Genomic DNA, 8,361 nt, shown 5'->3' with positions numbered 1-8,361 from the left:
CTCCCATACAGCAGCGACTTGGAGCTACATTAAACAATACTATGAAAACTAAAACTACTTATGTTGCTTTTCATTGACTTTGATGCTAAAAAGTCGTTGCTTGAGCTTTCATTGTGTAGGCAGCATCTCCTTAAGGCATTGTCAGCCTGTATAGCTGCAGTCAACAGCGGAGGCATCAGGAGCCCTCCCTGCTGTAGTATCACACAGGCCAGCTCTGAAAGCAGCTTTCAGGGTGTTTGGGTCACGCTGCTGCTGATGGTTTGGGAGGCCTACTGTGGATATTGTCCTTACTAAAAGTGATGTTCGGCAGCATCTCTCACGCCCTTACAAGACTTTGTTCAAGGTGCTATGTACTACCCTGCTCAGTTATGCTGCCTCATGTTCTAATCTGTGAATACCATTCCTAACTTTCGGGATGTCACTTAAGCTTGCTCTTACAAATGCTTCAGCTCTTTTTTTAATGCTGTATGAATGGTATTCATGAAGAAAAAGGTTTCTGTTTCCCTCCAGTCGAGAAATCACCAAATTCTGAATGGAATTGAGAAGCAGCTGATCAGTTTTGGGCGTGTGATTCTGAGTAAAGAAACCGGGGTGGTTCTTCCCGCCCCCCTCCTTTTCCCCTAAGTGTGAATTAAATCGCACTTTGTAAGTAAAGACGGTGTGAATGGTGTGCCAGGTCACATCCCGTCTACCTCCTCGCAAACAGTAACAATTTCTGAAAGATTTAGTGCACACATTAAGGGTTCATGGAAGCCGTCCAGCGCGCTTCTAACGGCTTGGATCTAATTAGTCATTCAAGATGTTTATTTTTAAGTAAGGTACAGACAAACACGATAATTTTAGGATGCCGGTTCAGGGGAAGGAGTAGCGGGGGAAGGCGGGGAGGGGTGGTTCTCCCACGGAGGAGCTCTTCCCCAGGCGGATGGCGAGGTGGGGCGCGGGAAGCGCTCGCCGTGAGCGGGAAGCGATGCCCGCAGGCTGCTGTGGATGCGGCGATCCCCCGGCAAACCCTCTCGGCCGGCGCTGGCTCGCACTTCGCCCCTGCGGCGCGGGGAGCCGCTCCCTCGGGGCCAGGCGGCTCCGGGAGCCATCGCTCCCGAGGCTCCCTCGGGTCGCTGCGGGATCAGCTCCGCGCCTGCCCTGCCCCGCCCCAGCCGCTTAAGGCGGGCTCGGGGGCTCAGCTGCGGCTTAGCCCGGGGCTCCTGTCCCCGCGTCCCCTCGGGTCCGCTCCCCACCTGGCCACGGGCGCTGCCCCTGACGTCATGGAAACACCCCCCTGCCCCCGCCCCGCCGCCCGGGAAGGCGGGCACCGGCACCGGCAGCGGCGGCTCCGGGCGGCGGCGGGGCGGGGGCAGCGCAGGCTCCTCCCGTTGGCCGGCGCGGCCGTCAGTCGAGCGCGGCGGTCCCGCCGCCGGTGCCGCTCGTGGGTGTTCCCTGCCAGCCGGAGCGAGCGCTCAGCCGGACCGGCCCTGTATGCTGGCTATCGCTCCTGCCGCGCTCCTTCCTTCCTCGCTCCTGCCTGCGGGGCGCCGCTGCCCGGGGGCCATGGCGGGGGCGCCCGGCGGGCCGTAGGTGTGGAGCTCAGGTGGGTGTCCGCCGGAGGGATGCGATGCGATGGAATGGGGTGGGACGGGCTGGCGGGGCGCAGCGGGAGCGCTGCGGGCGCGCTGGGGCTCCGCGGGACGGGACGGGGCGGGCCAGGTGGCGGCAGCCGGCGAACTCGGCACACGAGAAAAGTGTCGCTTCGGCGCTCAGCAAGCGCCTTTCACGCTCGGCTGGCAGCCAGGGCGCCCACGGCTGCCGACCGGGGCGCGGGCGGGCGGACAGGCGGGTGCTGCCTTATCCCGCCGAGCCCCTCCAGCCTCCTCCCGCGGCCCTCGGGGTCTCCGGCCGCGCTGTCACAGCCACACGAGGCTGTTCCGGAGCGACAGCCAAGTTAGACCCCTTCCCTGCTCCGGGACGGCGCTGCTGAGGGGTTTGTGTTCCTGCCGGTGCGCTCCGTGCGGCGCCGAGCCGGAGCGAATGGGCGGTGAGCCGGGACGCACCGGGCAGCCGCTGCCCCGGGGATGGGCTGGAGCAGCTCTCCCCGCGGCTGCGGGCTCCGCGGGATCGCCCGGCAGCCGGCTGGCTGGGAAATCCCTGGAACTTCAGCAATCTTGGGCGTGTTTGCAAAGCCATCGATCTCTGCTCAATCTGTGGCTCTCTGTGCTCATGTAAAATATAGAAGAAAAAAAAGCCACCATTACTATTATTATTTTTATTTCTTGCCTCTATCTTAAATAGGTTAATTAAATCCAGCTTGTTTCTAGGTTGATTTAATTTCCATTTGAGGACCAATTAGGCAATATGAGCTTTTAAATACTCCATTATTTGAAAACTGTTTGGTGTACAGTACTTCACAGCTCAGTGACAGTGAAGTACTCTTCATTGAGACTATTTCATTTTTACTAGGAGGATATCTAGAACAGCTAGAGAAAAGGACATTTAATAAATGTAAGGTAATTTTCTGCCGTATGTTTTCATCCTAGGCTGCTAATGATGGTAACCGTGTTTTTCTTTCTCTGTTTTCTTGAGAAGGCACAAAGGGAACAGTTGCTTCATCCCTTGACTTTCATCGATTAATCATAGAGTTCAGAGTGTTTCACTCATAGAGTTCAGAGTGTTTCACTCTACTTAATTTCAACAGAGCTTGTAAGTCCGGTTTGGGTATTTAAAGCATGTGTTTTCATGGACATTTTCTGTAAAGCCCTGGATAGCGACAACTTTAATTTCCATGAGCTTTGTTTTTTTTATTGTTTAAAATGTTTTTTTAAAATATGTCTTTAAATAATGCTCCCCAGTCTCCACTCCCAATAGATTCAAACTAGTTAACAGATTAATAGATTAACTAGTTTTCCATTGTGGCTCCTATCCATTTTCAAAGCAACAGCATTCACAAGTCTTAATTCTCTTTCTCTTTACTCTTATACTGCCTTCCCCACACAATGCATTAGGCCTACTTATGTCATCTCTTTTATGATTTTGTATAGTATCTGAATTTGCATGCAGGAAAGGTGGGAGGGGACTTTAGGTGTTGGAGATGTTCTCTGTGTGTGCACTGAACAGTTGTGGTTGTGCTGAAATTATTGGTGTGTTCACCAAGGACAGGAAATGATGGTAAGGCTCTGCTGGAGTCTGCCTGTTGCAACACTCTGTGTGGGGCTAGCTCATTCACTGTTGCAAATGTAAGTATGCTGTATTTTATACAAAACCTTGTTTGGGTTTTTTAAGTAGATGTGTGTACATTGTTGTAAAGAATTGTGACTTGTTCAAACCACATCTATTATAAACAGATGCGTGTCAGCTTAATTCCTGCGTTTGTTCTCTAGATCTTGTTACCATACTGAGGAGAAAATAGAGTCAAACATGGCATTTCCTGGACCTTATGGTTTCTAACTGTAAAGCTGAGTTTTCAGTTTCTACAAATGATGCTCTTAGCTACCAAATGAGAAAAGCCTCTCTATAGAAAAGTTAATTCATATCCAAAGTACTAATATGTTTTAGGTTTAAATTGGATTTGCGGCAAAGTGCATTTCAAAACCATGCAGTGATGAATGAAGCAGCAGAATGAGTATTTTACTGTGCATGGGGTACTTTTCTATGTCAGAAGCAGTGTACTATCTGTATCAGCATATTTTGATCTCATTAAATTTAATCTACTTTAGTGCAGGTAAGATTTGACCTACTGAATTAGCAAAGTTTTACTGGTAAAAGGCTGTGGTGTAGATACTGTGATGCATTGCTATTAAGGTAGCAAAGAAACTTCTAGGAGAATCTAATTGCTTTTTTTCTGTATCAAGTTTCAGATAATAGGATGCAGATACACTGAGATCTGACAAACAACTCTCTGGACCGGGACTAATATGTTTCCAAATTTACCCTGTTCTGCTCTTTGAGATGCTGGATTTGCATGTCTGTCTTCTGCATTAGTGATTATACTCAAAAATTATACTTTGGGGGGCAGACACTGTTTTTAGGCTCCTGCAGCTGTCACTTGTGCAATGTCCTTGAATACTGTGCCTTGAAATACCTATTTCATTCCTTAAGATTGTCATTTATCTGAAGGACAAGGAGGTTTTGGGTATTGTAACATTCTGTCCTGTTGTGGGTGGATGCTTGTCTTTTTTCTACTAACACAAATTGTATCTCCTCCATGTTAATTTCTAATTACCTTCGAGGGAGGTTTTCTGTCTGCCTTCAAGGTTGAGTGATGTGGGTGTTGATGCTAATGACTATGATAGCCTAGGTAAAGCTGTAGGCATGATAGTTAAGAAAAGCACAGCTCTGGGTCTGACCCTGGGAGGCAGGATATCTGTAACTCCTTTAAATCTGTTTTAGCTTGTTACTCGTGCAGAGTTCTTGAAAATACTTGTGGTTTTCACATAGGGTGTATGTTCAGAAATAGATGCTATTATATATGAAGTTATGACATGAATGAACAGCGTTGGGGTTTTGGAACTCTGTCAGCATGAAGCTCATGCACGTTGTTGCAAGTCACTTGAAACATTTAAAAATAAAGTTGAGGACAGCTTCAGCTGAAAGAAAACGGCAAACTTGAACAAATTCTTTCTGATTTTCTGTGTTCAGCTGTTGTAACTGAGATAATTTTTAAATGATCAGAGCTGTTGTGGCTGCTGGGTTCGTTTGTTTGGGGAGTTCGGTTTTGTTTTGTTTTTTTTCTAAAATACAAATTCCATGGCAAGTCCGGTACCTGCCTTGCTGCTGAAAGCACCCAAGTCTGTAGGAATGCTAGCTGAAACTGGGAAATGTGCTTGGCCATTGCAGCTCAGCCTGTACTGTCCTGCCTGTCTGGTGTGCCTGACTCAGTGCAAGCTCCTTAGGGTACAAGTCACGTGTTGGTGAGAGGCACTGAGCACAGCAGGGCCTAATCCTATTTCAGTGTCTGGGCACTCCATGATGTTAACCACGAAAGAAAAGAAATAGAGTTGAGCTGCTTTCAATCTGGCAGGTGCTGGGCAGGTTTTGCAATGTCTGTTTGCTATTTGCTAATGATTCTCAGTCTTTGAATGCAGGCCGTTCGAGACATGCCCCTTGAATTGTGGAAAATACGTACTGATAAGCAAGACTTGACAGGAATCCCTGTCATGTGCAACAGGAGGAACAAACAGAGAGAACTGACTTTCACTGACATCTAAGCCCTAAGCTTAGGGACTACACTGAGAGTTGCTATGTGCACCTAGCTCTTAGAGATATCTCTAAACTAAATAATTGTACATCTGGCTGTGAGACAGACATCCTGACAAAAAGATAGTGGCTGCCTAATAGCATCTGGTAAGTCACAGCAGAAGGGCTGCAGATAGGATGTTTTATGTGTCTCTGTTGTTTGTCAATACTGTAACTGCTTAGACTGAATGTGAAAACTTGTCCTTTGAAGTCATTGAAATCATACTAGACAAGCTCTGCATTCCTTGTGCAGCCATGAGGTGTGTGTGTATATATCTGTGGTTTTAGATTTGTCATTTTCAAGTCCAGTTGCTAAACTACAAGTACCTGAACTGAACATTTCCTTTCTAGTCTTTAAGTTGTGGGGATTTGATACCTGAATCATATTTAGTTTGGCAAACACAGCAGCTGCCATGTCAACACTTAATTATTTCCTTCTGAACATTTTCTTTGGCAATTATATTAACAGGAGTGTGCAAACAAATCTCCCTTTCCTCTGCTTTCCAATGTAATGCATAGGCTGAGAATTAATGACATTTTTCTTTTGATTCATCCTTACATATTAGCAACTTTTTAATTGAATCTTCAATTCAGAATCTTCAGATTCTGCCTCCATGCTAGTTGAACTTAATCCTGAAAAAATCACAGCAAAACCATGGTAGTATGTGTTGCTACAGCTGTCATGCAGCAGTTGCATGTAATTGCTGTACTTAGAGCAAAGACAGTAACAATACAAAGCAGTAAAGGTGAGAAACTCATCCTTATTTGTGTTTCTGTGTTTACTGTAGTGGAATTTCAGTTGACTTTTTTATTATCATTCAGGGAAAAAAAAAAGTATTGGGCTTTTTGGCTATTCTGTGTATCCTCTGATGAATGTTTTCAGGCTAAAAATCTGAAATATTTCCCTTACTGAATGTAGTCATACTTTTCTCCCATCTTAGTTGCAGCCAATTTTTTTATTATTGCTAATGATGGTACTGCAGAGTCTGTTATCACACTGTAATCTCCTATCTCTTGTGCCAGTCACTCAGGTCACTTTTAGGTCACTTCTCTCTTATCTGGTGCCACTTACTCTCACGATTCTGGAGGCTTTTCCTAGTCATAGTGAACACCTTTTTACTGCTCCAGTTTTAGTCTGTTCCACTTTCATAGAGCTGTTGGTGAAAATGAATGAAGCTCCTGGTGTGCATGGTTCTGCTAAGGAGCAGCTGTGTGGATATACTCCATTTGCCTCCCGTGTACTCTCTGCCCAGAGAGTAGCTGAAACCCCTGGAGAGACAATTTCTGAACAGCCTGGCAATCAGGGAAAGAACCATGTGTGCTGGAGACTTTATCCTTCTCAGTGCACAAGCCCATCTGTGTCACTGTTAATTCTGCTTGTTACAGAAGGTCAAGTCCTGCCCTTCAAGTTTTCATGTGAGCAGGGTAGGATATAGGTCTCTGGTACTACTTTCTTCCATCTTGCCAGTCGCACATGTTAAAAACATTTTGTTGCAACGTCTCCCTCTTCTCCAAGGTAATTGCTTTGTCAGTGTGCCTAGAAAAATAGCCTTGAGGGAGGGATAGAGTTACTTCATGCTCATAGTTGCTGAAGTGAAATATACAATTCTTATTTTTACAGGACTTTTTCCGTCCTGTCTGCAGTGACAACATACGACTTCGAGACCAGTCTTGCTAAGTGTGTCTGTCAAAAAGGTTCTGGTGCTACCTCAGGCTGTGAGGCATAACTGTGGCAGCTGCCCTGAATATGATGTGGAATGCATCCTGTTCATACTGGCAGCTGAGACTACATTGGCTGTAACTGTGCTGCCAGAAAAGAAGTTTGTTTAATAGTCTGATAAAATACTGTATTCTGAAGGAGGGTGAATGATTCTATCATTTTTCAGTATTTCTTGCTTGTGACAAATACAAGTGCTGAGATGCCCTACAAAGCTTTGACAGCATAAAATCTGAATTCAAGTGCAATTTGTGATGGGAGGAAGGGAGGAAGTTTCACTCTGAACGTGATTCAGTCACTGACAGTCTCGTATACCTCAAAAAAGGAAACAGCAAGTGTCTGTTAATCTTCTGTGGTAGTGCTTGACTGATTTAAAATAACAATGTGTAAATCATCAGTAGCAACAGCGATCCTGAAGACAGGCAAGTGATTATGTTCTGTGTGTTTGGGGGCAGATGAAGTGAGCTCCAGAGGAAGTGGGTTACTGAGTCTCTGCTCGTTGCAGATGACTGTGGTTAGGAGTTGGAGGTGGCTCTCTCAGGTTCACTCCCTGATACCTTGCTGCTTGCCAGAGGAAGGCAGGCTGCTGCTTGCTGAGAGATGCCTTTCCACAATTTGGAAGCTGTGTGGGGTTTTCCCCCCTTAATTGCATGTATCTGTGTCTGTGCAGCATAGAAGCACGTGAGCTCTTAGTTCATGGGAACTGTGCAGCCATTTAGCAAGCAGGTCCATCTCTTCAGCAATGATTCACCACCTCCAAAGAAGGTAGGCCACCTAGAATGCATCAGGCTGTTTGGAGCTGACATTTTTGCTGAAAGATTGAAGGTATTTGCTTATTAAATAAGCAATATTGGAATAAAAAAAAAATTTACAAAAAGAAAAGGTGTTAAGACTATGCCTGAAGAGAAGGTTACTCCCTAACTTTTTTTTTGCTAATGAGAGTAATTAATAGGACTCTGTGGTCTACCCTGGGAACTTGTCAGAACTCCATCTTACTTGCTGGTACTGTTAAATAGGGTTAGCTGAATCATTCAGAACAGCTGTGTTCAGTTTCCTTAAAAGATAACATTCTGATAACAGCTTTGTCACTTCTTAAGATATGTGAGAGGACCAGAGACAGTGGGCATTGAAACAGGGGAAGTTCCATCTGAACATCAGGAAGTTTTTCCTTCACTGGGAGGGTGAATGAGCACTGGCACAGGTTGCCCAGAGAAGATGGAGTCTCCCTCCTTGGAGATACTCAAAAGCTTTCTGGATGTGATCCTGGATAACCCATTTCAGGTGATTCTGCTTTAGGGGGGGTTGGACCAGATGCCCTCTAACTGGGGGGATCCCTTCCACCTTGAACCATTCTGTGATAATTTTACTGGGGTATTTTGAAGCTCAGTGTGGTGCAATTCTGCTTTTCAAACTCTTAGATA

At 46.1% G+C, this 8,361-nt stretch overlaps 1 protein-coding gene across 5 annotated transcripts in view; it reads left to right on the top strand.

The window, feature by feature from the left end:
• Nucleotides 1–1,360: 1,360 nt before the first annotated feature.
• The window catches only part of OSBPL3 (oxysterol binding protein like 3), an 86,797-nt gene continuing 79,796 nt past the window's right edge, over nucleotides 1,361–8,361 (top strand). For 3 of the 5 annotated variants that reach the window (XM_077176172.1, XM_054634504.2, XM_077176165.1), the window contains exon 1: nucleotides 1,362–1,585. The gene's annotated coding sequence lies outside the window, so the exon portion shown is untranslated. Of the gene's footprint in view, nucleotides 1,586–8,361 lie in introns of all 5 variants that reach the window. The other 2 variants (XM_077176161.1, XM_077176157.1) reach the window with 1 other exon arrangement.

This window comes from Agelaius phoeniceus, chromosome 1 (genome assembly GCF_051311805.1).
Source record: "Agelaius phoeniceus isolate bAgePho1 chromosome 1, bAgePho1.hap1, whole genome shotgun sequence".
In the NCBI taxonomy this organism is placed as follows: Eukaryota; Metazoa; Chordata; class Aves; order Passeriformes; family Icteridae; genus Agelaius; species Agelaius phoeniceus.
The sequence above is the reverse complement of the archived record's forward strand: the minus strand, read 5'-3'. Positions and strand labels throughout refer to the sequence as shown.